The 17867-nt window shown below is 42.1% G+C and overlaps 1 protein-coding gene across 1 annotated transcript in view; it reads left to right on the top strand.

The window, feature by feature from the left end:
- Positions 1 to 17867, top strand: part of PTPRM (protein tyrosine phosphatase receptor type M) — a 719823-nt gene that overhangs the window by 612562 nt on the left and 89394 nt on the right.

The following is a 17867-nucleotide window of genomic DNA, read 5'->3' as shown; positions in this document are numbered from 1 at the left end:
CTAATGTGATATTGGTATTGCCCTTCAAAGAGCTGTCAGCCATTCTTCATTGCCAGGATGTATTGTGTGCATTAGACGTCTTTCAGAAAGTACCTGCTTGATTTAGATTTTTATGTCAATTCAGCTGTGGTTCACTTACCTTTGCTTTTTGCTTGCAACTGTTACAAAGTTTTTTGGCTGCGTATTTGATCAGAATGGACAAAATACTACATGTAACACCCAGGATGTTCCTTCGCTGTGGCCGCCTCCTTGGTGCTCGCTACTTGGAGTGACTTCGTCCCTCTCCTTGCATGAGTTGGGTCCTGTATTCTTTTCTGGGGCCTGGTGACTCCACCCAAGGTAATTCCCTTGTCCCTTGGGAATAATGAATACTGCTGCCACTGCTGGCAAGGAGTATAAAACCCAGTACACATGAAACAATCAAGTACATCAACACAAACTCTAGCAAAAGAATGATACATCCCAAAATCACTGTACAACAAAGAGGGATTTTATTTAGAGCAGGAAATCTAGGATGTGTGGGGAGGAAAGCATTAGAGTTAACTAAGAATTACTAAATATCAACAACTCAATCAGTTCACCTCTCAAGCCTCACAACTCTTCCTAACCCCAGCTCCCTCCCTGGCACCTTCCTAGGCAGATGGTATGCTGGGGTGAAGGCCTGCAGCACTGTGAATGTTGGCCATTGGAGCTCTTTGTCTTCGTCCTTCTGGTAGGGCAGGGTCCGCTCCTGGGTCTCTGCTGGCTCTCAGTAGCCAGCGCCATGTTGGACCTCTGCAGAGTTCCTGGAACAATTTGTATAGTGGGGGCGCTGAGAGACATTGAACCAAACTATAAACCCTATATATAATGGAAACCACTTCAAGCCAGGGGTTGCAGCCACAACAGCCCCACCATCCCTAGTTCCAGCACCTCTGTATCTCTGCCACTCTGGGCACTGATCTGTGCAGGGCTAGATCTCCCTGACCCATGCACAGGATCTCACAGCAGTTCAAAGACTCTCTTTGGAGGAGGAGTTAATCAGAGACTCTGTGAGCTTTCTGCTCCTTTCCACACCCCCAAATTCACAGCTCAAAACTGAAACTAAAGGCTAGTCTTTTTGTATCTGAGTCAGGCTGTCTCCTTCCATGCAGAAACCTCCCTACTGGGGAAACTCAGCAGGAGTTTCTAGTTCAGTCTGTCCCTGCCCCTGACTCTGAGCATGCTGGGAAATAAAGCAGGCTGTACTAGGCATTACTGTTGTAGTCCTTAGAGTAGGGGCTTCCCTAAACTGTGCAGTAGACTGTTCCACATACAGTTCTGGCTACCCTTTGCAAATAGGTATATACCTTCTAACAGGTGATGGTAGTATACACACAAAAAGCTACATCAATTTATGCCAAAACTCTGGCTAGCATCAGTCCAAATATTTGCTCATGTATAAATCAGTAAAAGTAAGAAGTCTAGATACCAACAGTGATAAGTACAATATTACTACCTAGAAGGAAAGCTCAAAATTCCACTTAACAGCCACCCAGTACCAAAAAAAATATCAATGCTAACTTTGTTGTTCTGTTTCAGACAAAGCTTTAAGTGCTATACACAAAGCAATCCAAAAGTTGTATCTCCACATTCTATTATATAGGTTTGCAAGTCTCCTACAAAAACTACATCCCCTTTTCAATGCTGAACTTTTCACTCCTACATCACTCATGAATGTATATTTTAGCCTGTGTTTTTACCGTCAGAATTGTGGTGTAAAGTTTAGTTTGTGCATAGCAGAATTAGCCACTCTGTGTGCACAATCATTTTCTTTTTGGTCCATAATCCTGTTTATTTCTCCTGGCAGAATTTGGCCTGTATTGTTTAGGTTTCTTAATATACTAATATCTGTGCAATTCTGGTAATAGAAATTTCATAAATGTGCACTTTATTAGATTATTTTAAACAATGTGTAATTGGTTTAATGAGAAACAGATGCCTGGAATCTTTGTATTGCCTTCAAAAAGAAATATTTATACAGATTCATTTTTTTTAAAAAGTATTTTATGGAGGGATGAAGAGAACAAAGGCATCTGGTGTTGTACAGCTGAGCTTTTATAATATTGGTTCCCATCAATTAATCTAACTTGAGTGCACGATCCTAATGAAAGGAAATGCAGAATACAAATTTGGAGTAGCAATGTATATAGATCTTGAAATGTCCATGGATTGCTGATAAATTGTTTTCTTTTGTAAGATCTTGCAAATAGAAACTGAAGAGGTGTTAAGCCTCAATCTTTATTACTTTAAGATGGTTTAGATATTCAACAACAGTAGAGTACAAACAAAACGTCTAACAAGGTGACATGTTTGCAGAACTTTCTGATATCAAAAAAAGATCCTCATCATAATGTCATGGGTGTGATATACCGGCAGAACCTTTATTATTCCCTTTTTTGTTCTTGAAGCCATGCATAACTCACTTAAGATTTTTCACAACTGCTTTTTAGCTCTTTAATTTTGCAACTAGTTCTTACACACTTGTGGAGGAAAATTCATTAAAAAAAAAAACAGATCTGCCTGCCTTAACTGATATTCCATTGTCAGCCATTTAGCTTTGTGGCCTCTGTTAGCAAAACTTGCTCTCGTGTCTATTGTGCTTAGTATTTGTCCTAACAAGAGGAACACTTTTCTTTAGGCCTAAGGGGACATTCCATTCCATTAGCCATCCTTCCTTTTATGTTTTCTCTGAACCTCAGGCCTTGGGCAGTTGTTGATACCAATGCAAAGTAGATGTAAATTGCTACCAAACTAGAAAGCAACAGGAAATTTGTGCCTTTGTGTTTTGAGGCACTTGAATTGCCACACCTGGTGGGTGTTGGCTTTGCTATCAGTCAACCATATACCTATCCCATTGTATTCCTATCAGGAGAACAACCTGATATTCTCTGATATGAGACTTGCCCATGATCTTCCATATCTAGCCATCAAAGGAGCCCTGGCTTTGAACTTCTGCATGAACGGTGCAAAAAAGGGACAAAGAATACGAACTCAAACTCTAATGATTAGCACCCTTTGTTATGTTTATAGTAAACATATGTTTGTAAGACCTGTAGGGTTCCCTTATCAGACTGTAGAGCAATCCCAGCTGCATGGAGTGGTGTGGAATTAGACTTTTAAAACATCCATTATAATGGCATTGCTAGTACTTTCTATTGTAAACTCTTGCAATTTGTTCTGCTATTGATCTGATGACAAGGTAGTAATACCAAAAATCTGATGTCAGAACAGTGATGTAAAATGTTTTTGAGGAAGTGACAGCTTGTGCAGATGGAATATTAAACCAAAATGTTTTTCTCCTTCACTGTTAAAACAACACAATCTACTTCTGACTCTAGAGAAGGAGGATGGAACCTTTTTTCTATCAGGGGCCATTGACCACCGAAAACATCAGTCGCAGGCCACATACAGCCCGGGGGGGGGCGCGTGCACAGCGGATCAGGGCTTCCCCCTGCAGTGAGGAAAGCTGGCGCTCATGGCTCCAGCCCTGTGGGGGGGCACAGAGGCTCGGGGAATCCCCTAGGCTCCAGGGTGAGGCCAGAAATTAGGGTGTTCGGATGCAGGAGGGGGTGAGGGCTCTGGCTGGAGGTGCAGGCTCTGGGGTGGGATTGGGGTAGGGGGTTGGGGTGTGGGCTTTCGGAGGGAGTTTGGGTACAGGAGGGGGTTCCAACTTAGGGCAGGGGGTTGGGGTGCAGAGTCTGGAAAGGAGTTAGGGTGCAGGAGGGGGTTTTGACCTGGGGAAGATGGATTAGGGTGTGGACTCTGGCCGGATGGCACTTACCTCACATAGCTCCCAGTTGGCAGCACAGCAGAACTAAGGCAGGCTCCCTACCTGCCCTGACTCCACGCTCCTCCCGGAAGCAACCACCATGTCCAGCCCCTAGGCAGAGGTGCAGCCACATGTCCGTGCAGTGCACGTTGCCTGTACCCACAGGCGCCACCCCTGCAGCTCCCATTGGCCGCGGTTCCCACCCAATGGGATGTGCGGAGGCGGCACTCGGGGCGGGAGAGTGTGCAGAGCTTCTCTGATCGTACCTGTGCGTAGGGGCTGCAGGGAGCCGCTTCCGGGAGCTGCACGGAGACTTTTAACAGCCTGGCAACTCTAGCTTTCCCCCGCAGCGGGGAGAGCTGGCATCGAGGCTCGAGGCTTCTAGCCTGTGGTGCAGAGACTTGCCATGGGCTGTATGAAATTAGGCGGGGCTGTAAGTTCCCCACCCCTGCTCTAGAGGCACCAGCTGAGTCTGAATCAATGTCAACTGCCTGTGATTTCCCTCCCTCTCCCCCATTATATATATGTGAATATATTGTGCATGAGGGATAAGAACAGGGATATTTTTTTATTAATCTTTATATTATATTAAAATATATATCCTACTAAGACATTTTGAAAGTTCACAATCCACGTAGTGTTAGTTTCAACCAATGAAATAATAGTACAGCAAATAAAATACAAGATCACTAGAGCCCTGGGTGGATACAAAATTTGTATCTGCAACTGATCTGCAAAAACAGATGTGGCTATCTGTAGTTATAAAGCAGATAAATGCAGATTTGCAGGGCTCTAAAGATTACCACTATTTTGAAATCCCTTTTTTGCTTTTTCTCAACCACCTGAAAGAAAGTAAGAAATGTAACAAAGACAATCCAGAATTATAATTAGCTTAATAAAGTATCGTTTGACCATATGGGAAACAGTAGCAGAAGTTCAGTGCTCCAGAGGTCCCATACAAAAGGTTACAAAGCCTCATTAACTAGCTTGTCCCACCATTTCTTTTAATTGCAGAGAACATGGTGTTTAAAATCATCCAGTTTGGATATTCACATGCATAAATGAGCTTCTGCTTACTATGGAATTTATCTAAAAGAGTATCTTTAAAATTAAAGAACTCATGGCAGAATTCTAGAAAAATATGTCCACTTTCCACAAAAGTCTAATATATGGAGATTTCGGTGGCATTGTGCAGACTTCTGTGGAAGTTGATATTGTGCACGTGCATGTGTGTGTAGGGGAGATCTCCAACATCCCACTGCTTTTCTCCATGGATTTTCTCCCTTCAAAGGCCCAGTAGCAGGCCAGCCTTTCTTACTGGCCTATATGGACTGGATACTACAGCTTCCAGAGTGTATTAATACTGCTCCTGGGTCACTCGCATGGGCAGTGGTATCAAAGACAGGGGAAGGGTGAGTCTACCCAAACTGCCTGTATGACCCCACCCACACTCCACCCTCAGGGCCCTCCTGCTTCCCTTCCTGAGACGGGAGTTCCAAAAGCAAGATTGGCTGGAGCACTCCTCTCACTGCTGAGGCATCCAGCTGCTGTCATGGACTTCATTTTTCTTCTCCAACCAGAAGAGCAGGGCAGGCTGAAAATTATAATCACTAAGGCAGATAGGATGGTAGCCCAGATGTCGGCAAGGCCTGTTGGGAAGGAGGCTGGTGTATAAGGATCTCGTTTCTCTTAGAACAAGGAGAAGCTCAGAAGGCGCTGGAGAGGGTGAGAGGTCTCTCTGAAAGGAACAGGTAAGTATCTCCGCATACTCACACCAATAAAAAAGTGTGATTGCAAACACTGGTGACTTTGAGGCAGACCCCTCTGGAGATGGCCATGTGGAGAGTAAAACACCCTAGCAGTGACGTGATTTTATTTGTTTCTTTGAAAGGACACTACAAGTGTGGCCCTTGTGTGTCTCAGCCTGTCACATTGTTATTTTCCTTATAATATGCAACATTATCTATAGGAGAAAACAACAGAATGTGCATAAAACTCCATATGTGAGTTCCAGGGAACCCAAACTTTATTCTTGGGGTTATTAGGATGCCATGTCTCCCCTTAGCAGAATTAAAAACATATTATGCAAGCTTGTTTTTTCCTTCTCGTTTATCCTTTTTATATTACCTAAAGGGGGCCATGCATGGGAGCCCTTCTGGTTCATTGAATTAGCAATCTCTGGATAGTGTTTTATTGGTTCTGAAAGTTCAGATCAGTTGAAGGTATGTTACAATTTAGCTGAAGGTAGGAGTCTTTCATATGTGCTTTCCAAAACTCGCCATTTATGTTTGCTTTTGTCTTCCACTGCTTTTGGCTTTCTAATCTCCATAAATGTTTTCTGAGCAGTAGACCCCATCTTCCAGGGAGTTTTATTACTTTCAAGATGTTTCTAAACTTTATGGTTCTAAATCAGGAACTGCATGTCGTCCCAGAGGATTTTAGGATGTTATCAAGTTTCTTCTGCTGGGGTCTTCTATTAACTTGAAAAAGTCAGAAAATTCCACTCTTAGCCACTTTTCTTTAAATTCTGAGCTTTAGGGTGTTTTTATTTTGTTGATAAAATAAAAATAAACAATGTTAGGACTTTCCTTTGGTTTATCTAGGAATGTGTCAGAATGCAGTTCTCTCACAAATGTATAATGTAGGCCACAGCACTGAGTCAGTATTACTCACCCAACTAGAATCATTTTCCCTCCCATGGGGAGGCTCTCCACGAAGCAGATAGCAAAGGTGCACCACTATTATAAAAAAGGGAAGGATCCATTCAAGTAAACTTAGTCATACAAATTAAAATATGGTGCAACATATGACCCAACATCTATGACTCAATTGCACCTGCCTTTGAAGTGAATGTGAGTCTTCAACTAATTTCAATGGGAGATGCATTGAGCCCATTCAATATATAAATAAAGGAATATTGTATTTGTACTTTATTGGTTATATCACAAACATTAGCAGCACAAAAAGTAATAATTATAACAACAAAATTATTCAGATCTCACAATTTGAATTAAATACACACTTTTGTAATGTTTCTTTTCCTGCTAGTTAAAAAAAAGCTTTATTCTAATTTTCAAAGTTGTGGTTATGTTTTAAACCCATTGCCAGCTCTTCCCTTTTATTGTATGGAGGGGGAAAATTAGTAACTCCTTGTATTCCTTTCACAGCACATTGTAGCTTCATGTTTGGCTTTAATGGCATTTCATTAGCTCTTCGAAACTGTTCCCTCAGGCAAACTTTTATTATTTGTAAATTAATTCAAACATCACAGTGCAACTCTTCAGGGATAGCGGGGACAGGCTATTGTCAAAAAAATATTCAAAATCTTCTGTCAGAATTTGTCCTGGAGTTGAAGCTAAAATGCTTAGAAATATCCAAATTAGTCATACCAGAGAGGAATTCTAAGATTTTTAAACATGTTTTCTGAACCCACTTATCAGTTAAGATTCTTAGATTTAATATAGAAGTCTGAGAACTAACAGATGTCTGATTTCCAAGAACTGCTCTGGAACGAATGCTTTGCTTATCACAAAGGCAATTTGAAGAGCATTTCTGGTGGAAAGTATAGAAATGTAACCAGGGGCGGCTACAGGCCCCAGCACGCCAAGCGTGTGCTTGGGACGGCAAGCTGCGGGGGGCACTCTACCGGCGCCCCAAGGGTGGCAGGCAGGCTGCCTTCAGCAGCTTGCCTGTGGAGGGTACGCCAAAGCCGCGGGACCAGTGGACCCTCCGCAGGCAAACCGCCAAAGGCAGCCTGCCTGCCGTGCTTGGGGCGGCAAAATCCCTAGAGCCGCCCCAAATGTAACAGTCACAAAAGGTTTTCAAATTCTCACAGAACATGTATACATGTGTACAAACACACACTCCGACCAACTGAGCATAAATGGTGACTGGACCCATAAGGAGGAAGGGTGCAGGCGGGGAGAAAGAGGATGAACAAAACACTGCTGCTGATATAGTTTTGTATTTTAAGGTAAAATATAAATCCATTCCTCTTCTCCTACAAAGTCTTACCCAGCCTTAATTAATACTAAGGAAATTATGAGCCTCAGCTCAGCCTTAGTTAATACTAATAACCACGGTGTTATTAGAATCCGCAGCACATGGCAACGTCAGCCAGTGATGTAGATACTATCAGCTGAAGTTCTAGGAGTCTGCTACTGTGGCTACTTTAAAAAAAATCTGAAGCAGAACAGCACTAGACATTCTAAAATCACTTTTGAAGAACTCAAAAGGGAATTGATTTAAACCCACCTGAAACACTGGCAGCAGTTCATCAAACTACCATTTGAGAGCTACTTTGGGCTCTTCCTCCCCGACTGGGGTATCTGAGATGGCATTTCAAAGATGACACTCGGAGAATGAAGGGAAACAGAGAAAAATGTCAGCTAATTTTATAAATACATTCTACTGCCTAATTTAGAGCATGGCATTAGCATGAGTTTTGGAAGATGTTCACCTTCCTGCTTCGATAATGAGCAATTGACCCTTGGATATCTGTGGTTGAAGTGTAACCTGCTACACACAAAGCAAAGTTTCAGTGGACTAGGTGAGAGCTTGGCCTCTCCTTTTCCCTGAAGATGATTAACATGCAAAGTGGGGGCTTCTTCAGAACGGCTTTGGTTTTTCACATGAGGAATTGTACACATCTTGTGCTGTGAGATCATTATTCTCATAAGCTAAACAGGGCCATGCCTAGCTTGCTGGAGCAAGTGGTTTTAGTGATTCAGCAGGTGTCCCTCTCGTCATTGAGGCAAAACTGATTTAGTGCCCAGCATTGTGAGCCAGACCATGTCCTCAGAGCCACACGAAAAGGGGAACTGCCACATCTAGATCTTCCCCTGACCACATGGAGGGTGTGAGGCCAGCATCTCTTTGGCACCATCAGCCTTGTCTTTGACCCACACAGGGCCCTCTAAGGAGGAAGTTAAAGATCTGCAGGATGGCTGGGTCAACTGACTTTCCTGTTGAACTCCCTTTAAGGCAGTGGGGGGAATTATGGGGAAGCAATGGACAAGAAGCTAGACTGGGCAGTGACTCCAAAGTTGAGTGAGTGGGCCTGGCCTCTCATAGATAATTAATATTTGTTCTGTGCTTTGAAGCTGTAACATGACAAGGATTATTAATGGAACTCTGAAAGCCAAAAGAGAGGCAGACAATAGTTCAAACAACCCCATCTGCAGTAGAGACGGCTTGATGTGGATCTGGAAACAATGATACAGACACCATAATATGATTAAATACAGAGGCTTTTATTTAAAATTGTTACCTAACTGAGGTAATCACCCAAAGCTACCCAGAAGGATTATTCAGTTTGGTTCTCAATGATCACCAGTGGCCAGGTGACCCATAGAGCTGATGGCAGACATGAAGGCCATGCCCACCACCGCTACACCCTCAAATCTGTGAGAGGAACTTGAGTGGAAGACAGAGTCCCAATCTGCTCCACTCCTCCATGCCAGAGGTTGGAGACATAGAGGCAAATCCCAGCACCGTGCATCACTGTGCCTGGCAGTAATGCCCTTTCTTCTTCAGCGGCTCTTCAGCAGACGGTCCTTCTCTCCAAGGGACCTGCCGCCAAATTGCTGCCTAAGAACCCAACGTGCCACCCGTTCCCCTTGACCGCCCCAAGCACCTGCTTGCTGAGCTGATGCCTGGAGCTGGCCCTGACTCTTGCCCCTCTCATTTAAAAAAAAAAAAATCTCTGCAACATTTTCTAGTCACATATTCTTGAGTTATGTAATTGAGATGTGTAATTACATCCTATCGAAAATGATATTGGGAGGGGGAAGAGGTTATAGAATTGCAGACCATGTTTCTTATTCAGGAAAAAAACTGATAGCATATATGTGAAGTTCAGTTTCTTTCTGTATTGCAGCCATAGAGGATGTTTCTTCTTAAAATGCAGAAGTAGTTGGTATTCACTGGAGCCTGTGCAATTGTTTTATAGATATTTTACTGCTATGAGTGGTGTCTAGGTTCACTGCCTTTCTCCAAAATGTATTAGACAGCATAGTCAGAGACAACACTTTTAATTACATATTAAGCTGAATAAAACCCCAAATACAGTACAGAAAAAACATCCACTCAAATCCCCTAAAAGCAGGAATCTAATTTCATCAGCAGAAATAGATACTGTTTGAGACTAACTAAATTTTATGTACACAAATTGAAAATATATCCTGTACATTAGTTACAGTATAAATGTGCATATGGTGCCCAGAGGATTCTTCCTGTAAAAGAAAGATCATAAAATCCCTTCAACAGACTTTATTCATTGCATTAGCAATAAATCTGGAAGATGAATTATGTTAAGTTACTGCTAACTAGTGTGCCAGGGAGTAAGTTGTTAAATTAGAATTTTAATTGTGCTTCCTATTGCAGTCTTCATATTAATTCACACTGAACCTCATTTCAAAAACATCCTAAAGAATTTTAAACGGTATGAAGCTAATAGGGTCTTATAAACCTTACATAGGATTCTATGGAAATTACTTCAAAAATCTACCGAATTTATTAGAGAATGCCTTCCTTATCTGTAGAAGTTTTAAACCAAACAATAAAATTTGATGAAAATTATATTTCTGCTCTTGAATCCTATAAGAAGTGTCAGGTACTACAGCAATAGCACCAGCATAAGAAACTAGATGCACAGATAAGTTAGTTCAAAAATTATATAGAAAGTGTATCATTCTCTATTAATTTCTATAGGATTATGATTGGCTGCCTCGGATGGAACACACTGACAATACCACACACAGGCAGACTGCAAGAATCAGGGCAGACAATCCCCCAAAACTGGTGGTTTAGTCTATAATTAGATTCACCAAGCCAGTAACAAAAGAGCTTCTGTAGTACCGCACTGGTTAACCAGAAGCCAAACACAGTCGCCCTTAGCCATTTCAACTCTTAGCTCCCATCCAGACAAACAGGTCTAATATGTGAGAGGTTACTGAGAACCAAGTTCACCATATGTGAAGTTCAGCTAATCAAAAGGATCAGACACTTACCTCCAGGTCAATATGTATCTCAGATCTTACCCAAAGAGCACGCTGTCAGCCAATCCTTAGTAAACAAACTAAAGATTTATTAACAAAAGAAAAGAAGAGAGTTATAAATGGCTAATACGTTATATACAGACAAATGATTGCAAGGTCCTTATATCAGGTTTGTAGCAGTGATGGAATAGACTGCTGGCTTGCAACAGTCTCTCTAGTAACTTCCAAAAGATTGAATGGTGCTTAGTCCATAGTTTAAGATACTCCTTTTAGTTGTAAATCCATAGTCCAGAGAACTGGAGCAGGGAAGAGGCAAAATGGAGATGTCTTGGGAGTCTTTTATATCCTCTGCCATGTGTATGGAAATTTACTGTCACAAACAAAGCCCACAGCCCCTGTGTATGGAAAGTTACTGGCCCAACATGGAGTCCAGGATCACATGAGCATATCACATGCCTCTACATCTTTTGCTGAATCACAGGGGTTGGCAATTGGCTCCTGGCTGTCTGAGGCATCCACAGGAAAAACCACTGGGAGGGATGGGTTTCTTCAATGGCCCATTGTGAGAGTTGAGTGTCCTTAATGGGCCATCAACATATAGCTGCCTAGCCCTGATATAAATCTATCTTGTGAGTATCACCCAAGAACAAAACACATATATGAGTTAAAAACACATAGCAAATATTCATAACTTCAGGTACAAAGATGATACCTGCATATAAACAAGATGGTCATTCTTAGTGATTTATAACTTTCCTATTGATACCTTATGTAACATACTCTCTATCTGATTGATTGCAAGTTTGTGCTCATGGTGACTGTGTTTGTGCAGTAATGTGAGAATTGCAGAAGTCAAGCATGGGTGTAGACAGACCCAGCATGGTCACCTATTTGAGACTCGCACACACCTCCGTTGGGCACTGATGATGAAACCACTGAGCATGTTTAGAATCTCTTGATTCCATTTTGCAGGGATGCATTAAGCAGGCTGATTAGCAGTCCAGGGAGCTCCAAAATTTATAGCTTTAAAAATATAAAAATAAAAAGATGAACTGAGGGCATTTTCCCCTTGAAGAAAGATCACCTTGATGTAAACTTATGGGAAGTATCATATTTTGTTCTTATTGTGTGTTCTTATTGTGTTTTAAACAAAAAAAAAAAGTGACTGAGGTGGTAGTTAATCTGCAGTCAGTCAAAGGAGAGAGTGTAGTTCAGCTCTCATTCTTCTTCAAGTGGTGTCCCTGTGGGTGCTCCAATTAGATGTTGATCTGACACCTAAAGCGGAGCACTCACAGAGAGACACATCTCGAAATATACTGCACAAGGTGAGTAACTTTCTGTTTTTAAAAAGTTAATGCCAGTAAGGGCTATGGGGATTAATACTCTAAAGAGTTGGGGGGGTTGCTGTCTTCCTCATTAAAGTGTTTGTAGACTAATTGAAATATGTCCGGCCTCGACAGCTTTGTAGCTCAGGTGAGTCTACATCTAAAATGTGTGCAGTGCACATCATTTCTTTTGAATCAGGCTAGATAGAAACAACCATGCGATGTGTCTCTGTAATTAAGGTTATAACTAGGGATCTGTTTTAAGACAGATTTTCAGCTCCCCTCATACTCCAAAAATAGAATACTAAAATTTTCAAAATTGTATTAGAAAGTCTCAGCAGGTAGAAGAATTTTCCCAGAAAATCTCAAAGATGCCGATGATTTGCTACCCTCAGTCAGCCATTATTGTTTTTTAATCCATGTACACACTTCAGTTTCAATAACATAGTGATAAGTGCTTTATAAATGATGATAGGTTGATTACGTTGATTAGAGATTTTTACATTGGCTTGTGCAACAGACAGTTTAAGGACAGTCATAGTAAAATGTTTAAAATATTCTCAGTGCTTGAAAACTAGACATGGATTCTCAGTTATTGGAGCTGACTGAGGAGAAAGGGCTGACGGTAAATATATTCTCCTCTGGCCCCATTACTATCAAATTCTCTTTCAAAGACCAAAGCAGTGATAGCAGAATGAAGTATTGCTTGTGAACAGTGGAGCTGCCAACATTGAGTGTGTGTGACATTCCTCACAAACATTTGGGGTGATGTACAGCTTGTAGACCATCTGTTTCAACCAACTCTTTCGTCAAAGCTACTTAAGGAGTATGCATGTTGGGTTTTAAAACACTTATAATAAAACCAACAAACCAACCTGGGAAATTCCAAAAAATTTTCTTTCAAAATCTAGTTGAGGTTTTCAGGTGACAAGTATACTTACCTATCGCACTATTTGCAAACCTCTGAAAAACAAAGAAATTAAAGGCCAAGAACATCATGAAAACTGTTCTTGCCACATGGGTTACATAAACACCCTGATCCTGCAAACACTCAGACACTGTTTAAAATAAACCACGTGTATAAGTTTTGCAGGATCTGGGCCAAAAAACATTCTTAGTATAAAGAATATTCTATCATGAGACCATAACCTTAACTCTGACTCAAAATAAATGGAGTTCTGTCATCTGTGATCTCAAAATATAAGCTCAACAGCTGTCCGAATAAGTAATATAAAAATTATATATATAAAATATGTATATGATCCTAAGAGCACCCCAGTGCCAGACAGCACACTGTTGTCATGCTATGTATACAAAAGGTAGCATGTAATATATCATTGATAAATTAAGAAGTCATTGGTTATTAATATTTTTTTGTGATGTCTGTACAATTCCTCCACAAAACTTTATATATGTGCTGGTGATATGTGAATAAAATGTGTTTCAATCAGACATGTCAGGGAGAGTTGATAAACTGGTTTCCTCAACACAAACAAATGAGACTAATACCTCAAACCAGGCATGGCCAAATTCAGTGGGCTATTCATTTGTATTGGAGGTTACAGGAAGAGCTTATTTGCATATTAAAAATCACCAGGATGGGAGAAAACAGCATGGAGTCTTGCCCAGACAGCACAGCATCTACACCTAGCAGGGAAAAGGAACTTTATCTTGGAATTCCCTTTAGAGCAGTGGTTCTCAACCAGGGGTACGCTGAGAACTTCCAGGGGTACATCAACTCATCTAGGTATTTGCCAAGTTTTACAACAGGCTACATGAAAAGCACTAGCGAAATCAGTACAAACTAAAATTTCATACGGACAGTTACTTGTTTATACTGCTCTGTATACTGTACACTGAAATATAAATACAATATTTATATTTAAATTGATTTATTTCATAATTTTATGGTAAAATGAGTCAGCAATTTTACAGTAACAGAGTACTGTGACACTTTTGTATTTTTATGTCTGATTTTGTAAGCAAGTAGTGTTTAAGTGAGGTGAAACTTTGGGTTATGCAAGACAAATTGGACTTCTGAAAGGGGTACAGTAGTCTGGAAAGGCAGAGAGACACGGGGCTTTAGAATAATACTGGGCTATACAGAAAGAGGGAGAGAATCCCTAGATTACCTTTCATCTGAGGAGACAAAGAAACTGAGCACTCTGAGCTCTGTGAAGGATGCTGGCTAAAGAGTCTGGTCAGTCATGCTAGAAAAGAGACTTGATGAGAAACATATCTTTGAACAAGACAGTATAGTTTGTTAAATCATGTTTTAGTTTTAGAAGCATATATGTAGTTTTGGGAGGTTTGTTATCCTTTCTATCTTTATTCCTTATCCTTGGTATCACTTAAACCTATGACTTTTTGTTTAATAAACTTGTTTTACTTTTACCGTATACCAGTTTAGTGTTTTGGTTAAAATAGAGTGTTTGTTGACCCCAGTTAAGATAATAAACTGCTACAGGAAGCAGCAAACTTAATAGCCTCTGAGTGTTCATGGAGAGGGCAGAAGACTGCAAGATAAATCTCTGAGGAACTCGGCAGTTGGGTTTCTCTGATAGTTATCTGCTAGGCCAGTGATTTTCAATCTTATTAAATTTGCAGACCCTTAAAAATTTTTAATTGAGGTGTGGACCCCTTTGGAAATCTTAGACGTAGTCTGCAGACCTCCACAGAACACAGGTTGATAACCACTGTGCTAGACAAAGTTTTGACTGACAGAGTCTGAAGAGTTTGCTAGCTGTGCAGACAAGCTGGTGTGTCAAGGAAGTGATACATACTTTAGCAGCAGCAAAACTCTCCACTGCTGTGTCTGAGAGGTAGCACAGTAACTCACAATTCTGAGTGTTATACCAATTATATTAGACCAATAAAAACCAACAGGATCTTATTAAAGGGGACAAGACAAAGATGCCACATTTATTATGATAATTTGATTTATGACTAATAACTAATATCTTAATTCTTATACACACACATTATACCTAATACCTATACACACACACACACACACACACACACACACACACACATCCATCAAATGTTCTGCAGCTGCTGCATAGTTACCAGTCCTGAAGATAGCTTAAGTTCATAGCTTGATTTTGTAGCTTGGATTCGTAGCTTGTGGCGGCTAACTGGCCAGGAAAGCCAGGCACAAGGACAAGCTGGATCTCTGTTGGGCAGGCACTGATGTCCTTCCATGTTGACAGCAGAATGTTACCCGGAGTCTTTCATCTCACCCTTCTTTTTTATAGGCTTTTAGTTTGGATTCAAAGTCTATAGGTCTTGCTGTGTCATGCTGCCTCTGGGTTTAGATTGATCAGCCATCAATTGCAGGCGTGACTTTCAGCCCTGAACCTGGCTTTGATCTTCCTTCTGTTGTTCTGTTGTCCTTTTCTTTTTAGAATGGATGCTTCTTACTTTGTTTAGGGCTGTTGTCTAGGTCTTCAGCCATTGGTATTTGAACTTTATCTCATCAGGACAGGCTGGGGCTGGAGGTTGATTCCGTCATTCATACATACCTCATTCACACATCTAAACTAAACTAATAAGATTACAGCAGGGTTTGCAAAAATGAATGTTGGAGGAAGCTTTTACAAAATGGAGTGAGTGTTTTAAAATGGGGTTTGAATTACAATATGGAACAGAAGTTAAGGGCTTGTCTACATCAGAAAGTTGCAGCGCTGGTGAGGGAGTTACAGCGCTGCAACTTTGAAGGTGTACACATCTGCAGGGCACCACCAGCGCTGCAACTCCCTGTTTGCAGCGCTGGCCGTACTCCCGTTTTGTCTCGGGTGTAGAGGATCCAGCGCTGGTGATCCAGCGCTGGTAATCCAATGTAGACACTTACCAGCGCTTTTCTTGACCTCCGTGGAAGGAGGAAGCCTCTGGTAATCAAGCTGGTCTCCTTTCCCGGTTTGCTCTCTCGTTCCCGGAACCCCGAGCAAGCAGGTCTCCTTCCCTGCGGTTTGCTGGGTGGCTCCGGGAACGCGAGAGCAAACCGCGGCGAAGCTGGTCTCCTTTCCCGGTTTGCTCTCTCGTTGCCGGAACCCCAGCAAGCAGGTCTCCTTCCCTGCGGTTTGCTGGGTGGCTCCGGGAACGCGAGAGCAAACTGCGGCGAAGCTGGTCTCCTTTCCCGGTTTGCTCTCTCGTTCCCGGAACCCCGAGCAAGCAGGTCTCCTTCCCTGCGGTTTGCTGGGTGGCTCCGGGAACGCGAGAGCAAACCGCGGCGAAGCTGGTCTCCTTTCCCGGTTTGCTCTCTCGTTCCTGGAACCCCGAGCAAGCAGGTCTCCTTCCCTGCGGTTTGCTGGGTGGCTCCGGGAACGCGAGAGCAAACCGCGGCGAAGCTGGTCTCCTTTCCCGGTTTGCTCTCTCGTTCCCGGAACCCCGAGCAAGCAGGTCTCCTTCCCTGCGGTTTGCTGGGTGGCTCCGGGAACGCGAGAGCAAACCGCGGCGAAGCTGGTCTCCTTTCCCGGTTTGCTCTCTCGTTCCCGGAACCCCGAGCAAGCAGGTCTCCTTCCCTGCGGTTTGCTGGGTGGCTCCGGGAACGCGAGAGCAAACCGCGGCGAAGCTGGTCTCCTTTCCCGGTTTGCTCTCTCGTTCCCGGAACCCCGAGCAAGCAGGTCTCCTTCCCTGCGGTTTGCTGGGTGGCTCCGGGAATGCGAGAGCAAACCGCGGCGAAGCTGGTCTCCTTTCCCGGTTTGCTCTCGCGTTCCCGGAACCCCGAGCAAGCAGGTCTCCTTCCCTGCGGTTTGCTGGGTGGCTCCGGGAACGCGAGAGCAAACCGCGGCGAAGCTGGTCTCCTTTCCCGGTTTGCTCTCGCGTTCCCGGAACCCCCCTTGAAGCCGCCCAACAGCGCTGCAGTGTGGCCACATCTAACACCACTTGCAGCGCTGGTTGCTGTAAGTGTGGCCACTCTGCAGCGCTGGCCCTATACAGCTGTACTAATACAGCTGTAACAACCAGCGCTGCAAAATTTTAGATGTAGACATGGCCTTACAGTGTAGGCAAGTGTAGTGAATGGTGAACAGAAGTTACATTAATAAAGTGAACAATTAAAAACAATTTCATTTATCAGTTCTACACGGGAACCGCATCCAATTTTCACAGTGTACGTTGTGAATGGCACAATGATCAGCATCAATGCAAGTCCATATATATACACATGATTGTATCATATATAATAACATTGTGTACTTTTCTGTTAAACTACATATGAACCTTATCAAGAAACAGCTGTGTGAAGTACTTAACAAAAAATTTGTTCTGTCAGTTGATAAAAAAGTACTGATATTTTCCACTCAACAATATCACTTTTAAAAATTCAGATACAAGAAATTTGATGTAATAACAAAAATCTTACATTTAAAAGCAGATCAGTGGATCAGAGTTAAAGTTGTGCTGTAATGAAATATGCATATCTTTGTACTTGTGCATAATGTGTTTATTATTCAGGCAGCATAAGATTTATGATGGTCTTAACTTTTCATTTCCTTGCTTTTCAGTACTTTCATTTTGTAAATGATGTGGTAGGTACTTACATTGTTGTCACCTAGTAACCCTAGCTATTTTTTTTTTAAGTCTTTTGCCTTTGTATTAATAGTAGTAATAATAATAATAATAGTCATGTAACATTCTTCACTGGAAGATCTCGAAGCACTTACAAGGTAGATTCATTTTACTACCCTTATTTACAGATAGAAAAACTGAGAGAGAGAGCAAGCGAGTTGCCCAAGGTAACAAAGTCAATGA

This window comes from Gopherus evgoodei, chromosome 2 (genome assembly GCF_007399415.2).
Source record: "Gopherus evgoodei ecotype Sinaloan lineage chromosome 2, rGopEvg1_v1.p, whole genome shotgun sequence".
NCBI classification, from domain to species: domain Eukaryota; kingdom Metazoa; phylum Chordata; order Testudines; family Testudinidae; genus Gopherus; species Gopherus evgoodei.
This window is presented reverse-complemented; position numbering and strand designations above follow the sequence as displayed.